Source organism: Nicotiana tabacum, chromosome 9, assembly GCF_000715075.1.
Source record: "Nicotiana tabacum cultivar K326 chromosome 9, ASM71507v2, whole genome shotgun sequence".
NCBI lineage: Eukaryota > Viridiplantae > Streptophyta > Magnoliopsida > Solanales > Solanaceae > Nicotiana > Nicotiana tabacum.
The window spans coordinates 12,943,098-12,956,540 of NC_134088.1; the positions used below are offsets into that span (position 1 = coordinate 12,943,098).

Below are 13,443 nucleotides of genomic sequence, written 5' to 3' on the forward strand. Positions count from 1 at the left end.
ATGCACTATTCAGATATTGGAGGATATGCTCCGTGCTTGTGTTATAGACTTCGGAGGTTCGTGGGATCAGTTCTTGCCACTTGCGGAGTTTGCCTATAACAACAGTTATCAGTCGAGCATTCAGATGGCTCTCTATGAGACATTATATGGTAGGCAGTGTTGATCGCCAGTTGGATGGTTCGGGCCGAGGGAGGCTCGGTTATTGGGTACAGATTTGGTACAGGATGCCTTAGATAAGGTCAAGGTTATCCAAAATCGACTTCGCACAGCTCAATCCAGGCATAAGAGTTATGCCAACCGTAGAGTTCATAATGTTGCATTCATGGTCGAAGAGAGTGTTGCTGTGGGTATCACCCATGAAGGGTGTGATGAGGTTCGAAAAAAGGGCAAGTTGAGCCCTAAGTATATCGGGCCTTTTGAGATTCTTGAGAGAGTGGGAAAGGTGGCCTACAGGCTCGCGTTGCCACCTAGTTTATCAACAGTTCATCTGGTGTTCCATGTGTCCATGCTCCAGAAGTATCACGGCGATCCGTTCCACGTGTTAGATTTCAGCACTGTCCAGTTGGACAAGGATTTGACTTATGAGGAGGAGCCGGTGACTATTCTAGCCCGGCTGGTTCGTCAGTTGAGATCGAAGATTTATCCTTCAGTTCAAGTGCAGTGGAGAGGTTAGCCCATCAAGGCAGCTACCTGGGAGTCTGAGTCGGACATGCGGAGTAGATATCCCCACTTTTTCACCAATCCAGATACTTTTCTATGTCCGTTCGAGAACGAACGATTATTTTAGAGGTGGAGAATGTGATGACCCGAAAGGTCATCTCATGTTTTAGAACCCAATTCTACGCTTTTAATCTTTAAATACCTCATTTATCCCTCCTCGATTTGTGTGCGCAGTCCGGATGTGTTTTTGAAAAGCTTTTATGTTAAAAATTGATTAAAATATTACCTAAAAATTTCATTTGAGTTGACTTCGGTCAATATTTCAAGTAAATGGATCCAGATTCATGTTTTGACAGTCTCGGTGGGTCCGTATCTTAATTTGGGACTTGGGCGTATGCCAGGAATCAAATTCGGAAGTCTCTAGCCTGGGTTATCGAACTTTGTCGAAATTTGAAACTTAAAGGCTTAATGAAACTGAAATGTTTGACCAATGTTTGACTTTTTGGATATCAGGTTTATATTTTTGTTCTGGAATCTGTTATAGGTCCAATACCATATTTATGACTTGTCTGTGAAATTTGATGAGAAACGGAGTTGGTTTGACGTGATTCGGACGTCCAAATGTGAAAATAGTAGTTTCAAAGTTTTCTTGAAAATTTTATTGATTTGGTATTCAATTCGTAGTTCTAGGTGTTATTTTGGCGATTTTATCGCGAGAGCAAGTTCATATGATATTTTTAGACTTGTGTGCACTTTTGGTTTCTAGCCTCGAGGGCTCGAGTGAGTTTCGGATAGGCTACGCAGTGAAATTTGGACTTAAAACCTGCTGGTGTGCTTCAGATTTTGTTGCAGGCCTCTGATCTCGCATTTTCGAGATCAGGCTTCGCATTTGCGAACTCTGATGGGTCCGCATTTGCGATCTACTCATCGCATTTGCGAAGAGTAGCTGGGCCACATGATGTTCGCATTTGCGAAGAGGGTCAGGTGGGGGCAGTGATCGCAAATGCGATCAATTGGTCGCATTTGTGGAGAAACAGTTTTCACATTTACGGACTTCACATCGCAAATGCGATGGATGTAGAGATGCGATGGTCTTCGCAATTGCTATGGATTCTTCGCATTTGCAAGATTCGCATTTGCAGGGAAGGTCGCAAATGCAACATCTGTAGCTGATCAAAACTTGACTTAGACGGGATTTTTGGTTCATTCTTCAAATTTTCAAACTCAAGTACCCTAGGGGCGATCTTCCAAAGAACATTTCTTCCCCAAATTATTGGTAAGTGATTCTAAAATAGTTTCTTTCAATCTTTCTTCACTTTTCCTAAGTTTTCAATCTAAAATATAGAGTTTTCATGGCAGAAATTGGGGGAGGGGGGTTGGTAGAATTAGGAATTTTGTAAATTAGGGATTTAGACCTCAAATTTAGGCCAAATTCCAAAAGAAATTACATAACCGAGCTCGGGGTGAATGGATAATCGGATTTTAGTCTGAATTTCGGGTTTGGACAAAGCGAGCCCGGGTGTTGAGTTTTTCAATAATGACCTAAATTGAATTCTTTACAATCGTGGGTTGTTCCTAAGGTTTAATTTGAATCGTTTGGTTAGTAATTTTCTAGATTCTATTGGTTCGGAGGCCTGTTTGAAAGAAAAAATCGTGGTTGTGCTTTGAGTTTGGTCTTTGGAGCGAGGTAAGTGTCGTGGTTAACCTTGACTTGAGGGAATAAGACTTGTTTGTCTATTTGTTACATGTTTAGATGTTAGGTACAACGTATATGTGAGGTGACGAGTACTTATGCGTTGTTGTCGGGTTAAAGCATGCGGTTGAGACTTGGTTTCTTGTAAGTTTTGCTTTCTTTGATCATGTTATCCATGTTTAGACTGGTATTGTTAAATTGATCTTTCTTATCATGTTTACGGATTTTTTGGTGATAATTGAGTATTGATTTCAAAGTTGAGGTTGATATTGGGGAACCTAAAGTTTAAGAAGGCTTGTTCTTGTTATTCGATCTCCCGGTTGTTATTTGTTCATTACTTATGGTAAGGAAGAGTGTTAATGCACGAAGGGTGATGCCGTGCCACATTGTGAGTATAATGCATGAAGGGTGATGTCGTGCCAAATTGTGAGTGTTAATGCACGAATGGTAATGCCGTGACATACTATTTGTGTTAATGCACGAAGGGTAATGTCGTGCCATGTTACGAGAGTTAATGCACGAAGGGTAATGTCGTGCCGTTTCTATTGATTTATATGGTGATGTTGAGAGTAAAAGCACGAAGGGTGGTGCCGTGCACTTTTCCTTATTGTATTTAATTATTTTCGTTTGTTCAAGGCCTATTGGTTGTTCTAGTTATCGTTACTACAATGATTCTTTTATCTTGTATCCCCCTCAGCATGTCCCCCCTCCTTATATTACTTGTCTAGCTCTTATTTGTTGTTACTTTGTACATATATTGTTATCTGCACATGTTTATTATGCAGGTGTCTTGTCATAGCCTTGTCACTACTTCGTCAAGGTTAGGCTCGACACTTACGAGTACATGGGGACGGTTGTACTCATACTATACTCTACACTTCTTGTGCAGATTTTGGTACCGACACTAGTTGATCGTGAGGTTAGCAGCTAGATTGCTTGACATGAAACCCAAGGTAGATCTGCTGGTGTCCGCAGACCCTGGAGTCTCTTTCTAGTCTTATTATTTTACTGTTTCTTTTCCTTCAGAACAGTGTATTCTCTTTCAGACTCTGCTCGTAGTAAATCATAGTAGCTCGTTAGTTGTTATTCCAGATCCTAAATGTATCAGATGCTTGGGTTTTATGCTATTCCGCAAATCAGTTTTAGATTCTGTCTAGCTTAATTCTTCTTGTTATTGAAATTGGCTAAAGTTGGCGTTAAGAATCCTCTAACGTTGGCTTGCCGAGCAAGTGAAGTGTTAGGCGTCATTACAGTTCCGACGGTGAAAATTCCGGATCGTGACAACATATCTACCACCACTATTTTCTTGATCACTACTTTTGTCATTGGTTTCTCTTTTCTCTCATTGACCTATTTTGTTAATCCATTAACTTGCATATAGTTATTTATGTTTCCATAGTCTTGGAAAAAAAGCTAAATAAGAAAGAAAAAATAATTTCAGATTTTGCTTTGTTAAAGGTTGATTTTCTAAAGTTATGACCATCCTATTAATTGCATTTCCTCCTATATTGCAGTTTAAGCGGTCATAATAAGTTACTTATCTTCTTCTTTAAGCTATAAACTTTTGCTATTGTATATGCGAAATTATTTGTATCACTGAGGGATGTGTGGGATGAGCAAGATTTCTTCATCTTTTATTTGATGTCTCAGATTTGAGCTTTGTAACGGAGAAACTCCTGATACAATTTGGGCTAAATAAGAGTGCAAACATCTCAACTTGTCCAAAGTTGCACTACAATAAATTTGGCCTAATGACACACTAACTTTTAACAACGCTTAGAAAATATTTCCAAAACTATATGTGGGAATACTTTTCAAGGATGGCCTTTGTTGATAGCTTTTGGCAACACATTTTATGGCCACGCTTGCGAAACATATCTTTTAGACTGAGACAACGCAACTTAAGTGCTGCCAAACATAAATTAATTGGCAACACTTATTCATTTATATTGCGATGCTTTTAGAGTGAGTTGTATTCATAATTCTAAAAGCAACACTTCACTAGTGTGCGCTAAAGAAATTCAATAAAATTCCTCCTACCATTAAAATTTCCCGTGAAACATTTCCCCCCATTTTGAAAGTGCAAATAGTTTCCCTCCTAATGACATCAGTTCATTAGGTTTTCTGTTTTGCCAACCTCCGCCATAATCTGCATAGACACTATCACCTCTTGTGCCGAATTTGCCTCCACCCTAAAATTTGTAGCGATGTCTCATTTTCTTTCTGAAATGTACTCTTATATATGCCAATATTTGCTTAAGTGAAATTCAATCAGGAAAAAGAAAATTTCAACAGAGTTCAAATACAGATTTCATTTGTGTTTGTTTCATAGTACTAGTCTTAAGTTTAAACGTACATGTGTTTAGATCTTAAACATTTCTATACTAGCTTTGCCTATTTGCAGAATTTCTTTTGGGATTGACCATTGCATATTACCTGTTTGATGGAATGTTTGTCTGACCTATCCTTACCGTTGAAATCATTTTGGTTTTGAAGTCAATTAATGAAGTGAAATTTGTTGGATAAATAGTAAGAATTTGAAAGAATTAGTAGGAAGCATAAATTTAGTATCAAATATGGATTGACAAAAAGCAATAATGAGTGTTTGAAAAGGAACTGAAGCATTAAGAAGGTATTTTTATGAGATGAAAATTTCTGGACCTATTTGGTTTGCCTTTTCTTATATGCTTATATATTTTAATAACTTGTTAGTTTGTATGTGCGACACAATTTTCATGTCTGCCACATCTTGCTTCATTTCATAGTACAACTATTTTCTATTTTTTTTTGGTAATTAAACTTTGTATTACCAGGGAAAAATATTTACAAGTAAGTCAAAAAAAAAAACCTTACAAGATAACCTTCTTTCCTATACTTCACCCCCTCCCCATATGCTGTTATATACACTTATATCTAACTATTACACTGGGTACCAATCTAGTCTATGTAGTATCCCCGCTGTATGTTTGGTACTTCGGTAATGTATCTCTTGAATGATCTTCTTACTCATTGCTTCCCAACCTGTCACCTTTGCTTGAAAAATTCTAGTATTCCTTTCTTTCCATACATGGTATACTGTTGCTGCTACTGTCATTTTATACAACTCTGCAGCAGCTGTATTTCTTTTCATAGTACAACTATTATTATGTCCTTTTGTTGTCGAATTACTTTCTTCAGTGCTTTGTATGTTTTTGTTTTGCATTTGAAGCATTATAGTGTTACTTCCCAATTGTGGAGTTCAAAATGTTAGTCTAAGTTTTCTACTTAAGTTTGACATAAAGTTTTTGTAGCATAAACGTATAAATGCTTATGACTTAATGGCATATATTGAGGCTTGGTAGTTGAAACTAAAATATTTTGTTATTTATATGGTTTGATAATTAAAAGATGTGCAAGAAGATATGGTACTTTTTTTCATGAAGCTTTATGAATTAATGATAAAAATATGAGATAGTGATGAAGATATACTTCAATTACAATGGGATTTAGTTTTCTCTATTGTAAATGAGATTTAGTTATATGACGTTCTCTAGCCCATAAGGGGGAGAGATGACCTTTACTTGTATTTTGGAGGAGAATAACTTTTTACAATTATATAATCTGGGCACAAATTCTTATTCTGACATTCTATTGTCTAGTAGCTAATTCTTGTTCTCTCTCATTATTAATTGTATAGCTTCTGAAGCTAAGACTAAGGCTCTAGTTTGATATTGAATAAACATGGCAATATGTTAGTTAGGTAGATCAATTTGGCATATCAATTGACGCATACTATTTATTTTTTTATGCTAGCACAATATTTAGTTCTAATGTTATTAAGATTTTAACTTTGTGGTTGAAATCTCAAATTTTAAAGATATTGTCCTACTTGTGACAGTATTGTATTTTGCATCAATTCAGTTCTTGCTTGCTTTAGTATAGGTTATACATGTGGACATTGGAGTGAACAAAGGATTCTTCATGTTCTCAAATAAGATCAACGTAGAGCAAAAGTGAGGAAGGCAAAGAAAAAGGATAGGGGTACTTCAGAGGTATGTTAAGGCATTATTCATTGGCATAGTTGGTAAGTAAACTGGGTAAACTAACTTTTTAGCTATTAACTTCCTGCTCTCCTTAAAATTGTTGTAGGAGGATTAATTGATAGAAAATATACATCGACCAGGTAATCAAACTTTGGATGTGCCATCTTTGGAAAGAAAATGTTCTGCAGTATATCGATTAGTTGAGCATAATACACAATTTATCGTCTTTCTCCTTCATTCTTTATCTCTTGATATATGAAACTTGCATATTTCTATTGTTGATTTAGTCTCTATTGTGTATTATCTCAGCTTAAGATCTTCCTTTGAGTCAACTGAAGAGGTAAATTTGGATTTGTCTTCTTTGGCTTACTATCTTATTTTTTGTTTGCTAGAATGGGAAGTACACAAATACAAATCTTGTTGTTTGAGAATTAATTTCAGATATCTTGAAATGAATTTTTTTCTGGTAACTCCAACAATTATGAATTTAAAGAGGATGCCAAGTGAATGAAGGTATCCACTTCCCAACAGGTATATCTTTTTCACTCACTTTCAATCACACAAAACATTTTAAATGTCCCCCCCCCCCTTCCCTTTGTTTAGCTCAGCTTTTAAGTGAATAAAGATCTACATGATTATCTTTATTATAATAGGTATTTAAAATATTGAGACCAATATTGCTTGAGGGTAAAATTGAGTTAGCAAATTGTCTGATGAAAGTTTTTTAGTATCTCTCTATACAGATTGGAGGGTTAATGGAATAGAAGTTGTACCTACACTTTTAATTTCTTGCAAGATTCTAAGATACAATGATAGCTAAGTGATTATAGTCACCTGTAAGAGGTACTCACTGGTAGATTACATTTCTATCTCAAAAACTATTAATCAGATAGCAGACTGGACATACCAAATTCTAGCTAACAACATCCTTGATTTGGGTAAGGTGTTTGTATCTAGTTATTTTTAGCTTAATTGAAAGTGAGCTGATTGAGTATATGCTATATGTTAAGTTAATGTTCATTTTGGAAAAGAAATCCACTAATCTAGTTTTTCCATCAGTATACAGGAATTAAACAAAAGGAAGCAACATAATCATACTATAGAGAGAATATAACTAGATGCCTGGATGTTAAGAAAACAAATGAGGAAGGCCAATTGAGCATGATTTTTGTCCATAGGCTCTGTTACTCGAATCATTCGATTACATTTTCATCTTAGCACTACAACATATATAGATTTTCCTCTACTCTGTCATTTGTTTAAGTCGTGTATATGTATATCTCTTACTTATATGTGATAGTATTGTCCTGAGTCCCCAAGGGGCCAACTCTACCACATTGCTCTGAGTTTGCACTTGCATACTATGAATTTCTATCTAATTAATAATTTTATTTTGTAGGAAAGTTCTGGTGGACAATTAAAAATGGTGCCAAAAGACTTTGATCTATTGGAATTTAACGATGAAGACTTTGGACAATTACGATTTTTGTAATTCCTGATACTACATTTGATTTTGTAAAATTACAAGCATGAACCTTGAAATAATTTGCTTCATTGTATTACACAAGATTTAATCTTTTTTTGAAGTTCATTGCAAGTATATGCATTGGAATTATTCTTTTGTTATTTTTTTATATAATTGAGTGTTTGAGATCTTCGTACGTGATTATGGGATACAAACGAAAATATATTTTATTGAAAATAAATTACTTCATAGCTTAGATACAATTGCCACACATCAAATGTGTGGCCACAGGGATTGGAAAATTTGTGTCTTATATACTAGCAAAAGCAATGCTTTCAAGCGTGTTCTAAAAAGTAACAAAGGCCACATTTTTCATGTGTTGTTGTAGTGCCGAAAGGTGTTACCATAGAGGGCACTACAAACGTGACCTTTATTAATTTTTAGCCACGTTTTTTAAATGTGGCTTCTAAAGCAACACTTAAAAAGCGTTGTCTTAGGGCAAAGGTTACGCTCATTTAGGACACTCCTCAAAAAGCGGTGTCTTAGGTCCGAAAGTGTGGCCTTTAGTCAAATATCACACTATCTGATAGTTAAAGCCACGCTTTTCAGGTGTAGTTAAATACCTAAAATGTTGTAGTTATTGAGACAAAGACTCCAGACCAAACATGACGCAACTCATATCAAGGCATAATTAATTTATAATAAAACGTTAAAGTAATTTTTCCACTATTTTATTTTCAATATAAACAATGAAAACTGACCAAGTTACATCGAAATATCTTTCATATTCATTCAACTAAAACAGAGCAAACAGAAAAAAATAATATCTCAAGCCTTTCCAATGTACTACTAGTTTCTCCCTCTTGACCTTTTCCCATGTGCTTCTTTCGAGAGACGATTTCAGAACTTAAACTGATATATTCAATTTAATTTTAAAAAAGTCTTTATAATAGAACCCTTTGCGTTTTATATCTATATTTTATGTCAAAGATGATGGTTAAGTTGAACCCGTTGATACATGTGCCCGATGCCCCTTTCCACTCCACCCATATTGAGGTCACCATGTCCTCGTCAGCTGCAAAGGATCTGGAGACCATAACATTTACTGATTTTAGGATGCAGATTTGCATTAGAAACCTGAGTTTCAATCTACTGTAAGCTTGTACATTTTTTGCAAATATTGTTACACCAACAATGTTCCTTCTTCACCATGGAAATGATGAAGCAAGTTTTGTAACTTCACTTTGACTATGGATTCTTGTAAATGGCTAGAAAGGCAGTGGCGGATTTATAGCCCAATATATGAAACACTGATCTCTTCGTCAAACTGAATATTTTATGTGTAAATGCCTAATTTTTGCCTTATATATATATATATATAATATGTATGTGTGTGTGTGTTTGTTCTTATTTGTGTATGTATAGGTTTTAAGAGTTGAGTAATGGTTTGATAAATGGGGTAGGGTTTGAACTAGTGTAATTTAATTAAAATTGTGCAAAATTGGCCCAAATTTAAGCCCAAAGAGCCCAAACCCGGTCCAAAAAGGGGCTGCCAAGAAGAGCTTAAAACGACGTAGTTTTGTCTTGAAACTACGTCGTTTTGGTTAAGTGACAAGATTCAATCTCATCCACTCATCTTGATTTAATCCAACGGTCCTAGTTTGATCTTCATCCTAGGTATTTAAAGCCTAAAATCCCCAAATATTTTCCCCATTTCCCCATTATTTCCTCTCTCTTCTTTCCCTCTCATCACTCTCTCTTCTCTCTCCCCCCAAGCCGTTGTCGCCGCCCCACCGCCGCCGGCCGAAAATCGCCGCCACCGGCGGACCACCTCCAAATTCACACCATGTAATCTCCACAACTTCCTCTTTCCATATCTCCAAACCAAATCCTTCAAAAATCCCTCAAACTCTTTGAATCTTAGATCTAGGACACTTTCCTGTCACTTTTTTGCCCAAATTATTGAAGCTCCAACCACTACCACCCCACAATACCTACATAAATGGATAAAGCTCCTCAAGACCTAGCTATTGATGCCAATTTCACCCTGAAATATCGGCAACCAAAATCCGGCCAAATTTCGGCGACCTCCCCGAACACCCTCTTTTGGCATACCACCATTTTTTCGGCCACTTGAATTGTAAAATGGTAAAATCCTATTCTTTTTTATGGCTGATTTTTTATTTTTATTTTTATTTTTCAGATTTTATTTTTTATTATTAATTATTTTAGCATTAGTTTTTGAAGTTTTGGAATGTTAAATTTTCTGTTTTTGCACTTGTTGAAGTAGTAAAATAGCTTTGTGTTGATTAAAGTGAGATAGTGAGGAAATACTTGAGAGTATATGGTAAAATCGTAATCCTGCCCCGTTATTAATTTTTTAATTTTTTTAGTTAAAGTTAGTTTCTATCTTGTTTCTTCATTTAATCCATTTTTGATTATGTTTGTCTTGTTGGTTTTATTAAATCGCTCCAGCGATAGCGTGTGTTTCGTTTGGCTTTAATAGTTAATTTTTGTTTGCTTACGATTGGTTCATAACACATGTGTGAAGTTTAATTACATGTTTTAATACTTGGTTTAGTTTGAATCAACAGAATGATATTGATGTTGGTAAAATCTGAAGTTTATGTTATTTTATCACAAAATAGGGTGCTAGTAGCCTATTTTTACTAGTTAGGGTGGCTGAAATGATATTTTTTTTTCTTTTCTCTTTGTTTCTGACATAGTAGATTTCCTTTGACCTTTGGACAGATTTTGAACAGTGTTTAGCACACAATGTCAGTTTTTGTCGGACAGACATTTGGTGAACCAAAATCTGTCCAAATTTGCCTATTTAAGGGCTGCCCTTTCCTCACTTTGAGGGGACTCCATCACACTTCCAGGGGGCATTTTTATAATTGCTTTGTCACAAAAACAAAAAAAATTCAGCAGTTGAACACATGAAAAGTAAGCTGAAATGGTGAGCTTTGGGAGTGAATCTTAGAGTGCAAACTTTTAAAAAAGTATAAGTCCTCTTTAGAGTTCGTTTCTGGGTTCCCTCTCTAAGTTTTCGGGTTGTTTTAACACGGATTTGCTGCTGGTTTTGCTGCTGTTTTTATGCTGCTTTAGTTGCTGAACTACTGTTTATTCTTTTGCTACCAGGTAATCCTTTAAGACTCGTAATGTACGTATTTTCAGCAATGGGAACAACTTGAACATGCTGCACCATTTAAATGTGTTTGATGTGATGAATAGTTTGACAACAAAAGAGCTTGTATGTTATTGTTATGTATCAAACATGTGATAATGTGAATATAGTCCTTCATAATACTTGAATATTGAGTTGTAAGTTTTTGAATGTGATATGTAAGTCGTTTATGGATTTTTTAAGCATGTTTTCAAGCTATTATATCCGAGTAACAATGCTAAGTATGCCATGAATGACTTTAGGTGTATAACACATAGCATGAGTTCGTTTTAGTTGCTGAAATTTCACTACCAACATATGCTTCTAGGAATGTTGTGATAATATCTTTGTGAATCTGGTCATTTTGCCGGATTTGCAAAAATGGCTATTTTTGTAAAGTGGACGTTTATACAATTGTGACTATTTAGTTAATGGTCATGAACTTAAACTAAGTAAAGAGCTAAAATTGTATCAACTTTGGGCCTTATTGAATCAAAGATAAAAGTTGGTCCATTTACCTTTAAACAACAAAATTACCCCTTTTCTTCTATATAGCATTGGGCCAATTGAAATTCATTTCTTGGCCCATTTTAATAATAAATTCCAGCAGCCCAAAAGCTCCATACAAGCTGGCCCATTTTTCTAACAATAAGTTGGCTCATTTCTTTTAAAATAGATAAAGTTGGTCCAACATTTATTTGCATAATTTTTCCCAACTATAAAGCTCGAAAAAATAATAATAATATAAGATTTTTCTACTATTTTAATTAACTAGTTTCCCTTTAATTAATTTAAACGTTAGGCAAATAGTAGGTGCGCTTTAACTTCACGGACTCACTTGTGTAGTGTGACGCTTAACTTTTAATAAGTTAATTCATCAATTTCATGTCATATTCAATAGTTTTAATTAATTTATAAATCTTTTGTCATAATCACGGATTCGCTTGCGTAGCGTGGTAGTGACATTTAATAAATTTTCTGGAAAAAAAGAGGGTTATTGTTTCCTCCAACACAATTGCAGCAATTTTTCAAAAGTAAATGACGTGTTAACAATCGTCTGTCATGACTGCGGATTCGCTTGCGTAGCGCCGTTATGACTTAATAATAAATTTCGTCGATCACGCATTCGCTTGCGTAGTGTGGTTATGACATCTTATTATTCAAAAATATTCTTTAATTTTTTCTAATAATCAAGAGATAAAAGAGGATAGGTAAAACATGAAAATAATATAAATCACAGTTTGTCCAAAATTAATTCAAGCCATTTAAGTTAATAAAGCGACCGTTCTAGAACCACGGGACTCGGAGAATGCCTTATACCTTCTCCCCGGTCAACAGCATTCCTTACCCGAACTTTTTTTTCGCGGACCGATTAAAATAGAGTCAAACCTTCCTTTGACTAGGGATCCAAATAAATGGTGACTTGGAACACCGAAAAAATCAATTCTAAGTGGCGACTCTGAACAATAAAATAATCAGTATTCAAATTTTGTCACTTTAATTGAAAAAACTCTTTGGCCCATACACATACTATTATTATTTGGAGGGGTAGAAAAGGGGTGTGACAGCTCTGGCGACTCTGCTGGGGAATTACATAAGAAATCGAGCTTGTACATGTTGACTTTTTATTTGGCTTTATTAATTTTTTAAATATTGTGATTTATTTGTGCCTAATGTGCTACCTATTCGCTTTTTATCATTTTGATATTGTTGAACTGTACATATAAACTGTTTTCTCACGCACCCCCTCTGAGTCTTTTTGAAATTAAAAATTGGGCATTTTCTTGACATAGCCCGCTTTCTTTGAGATAGCCGAGGTGTTCGTCACCCGGTGAAGGATTTTAGTCACACCTGTTTTAGGCGGGGAGCACCACCAGTTAAGCCGGAAAGCAATGCTACCGGTACACTGACCCTCCTCGGCTCGAGTTATCCGCTCGAGTAAGCCAGTGTAGATACTTTCTCCAATAGGATCTAAAACTAGAAGAACAAGCCTCATGCCGGATATCCCTAGTAGGTTCGCTTTATTTGCATCACGTGCATTTGACTTAGCGAAACTCGGCACAGGGGTCGGGTGCGTAAAAGACAGGTATCCTCTTTGAGACCATCATGTTCACGTATGTGCTACTTGATACATCATTCGGAAGGCTTACTTGCATTGTCGACCGATTTTAAAAAAAATTAGTGTAATTATTAAAAATGAAAAAAAAAGAGAATAATTCTCCTAGTTTAGTGCAAATAAACCTTTTTTTAAAAAAAAATATATTTTGTAGTAGTCTGGTGTGAGTTGTAAAGATTAATTTTCATTAAATAAAACAAAAAGGGAGAGTACCCTATTTTACTGAACTACGCGGGTTTGATTCTCACCGGATGTGAGATACGTAGGCAACCTCCATCGGGTTCAGCCCACATGTTTCAAAAAAAAAGGGAGCATAAAATT

The 13,443-nt window shown here is 35.6% G+C and overlaps 1 long non-coding RNA gene across 1 annotated transcript; it reads left to right on the forward strand.

The window, feature by feature from the left end:
• Nucleotides 1–4,129: 4,129 nt before the first annotated feature.
• On the forward strand, nt 4,130–7,959 carry LOC107776373 (uncharacterized). Its single transcript, XR_001645924.2, has 2 exons — nt 4,130–6,906; nt 7,775–7,959. It is a non-coding gene; the product is annotated as an uncharacterized LOC107776373 (long non-coding RNA).
• The last annotated feature ends 5,484 nt before the right edge of the window (nt 7,960–13,443 follow it).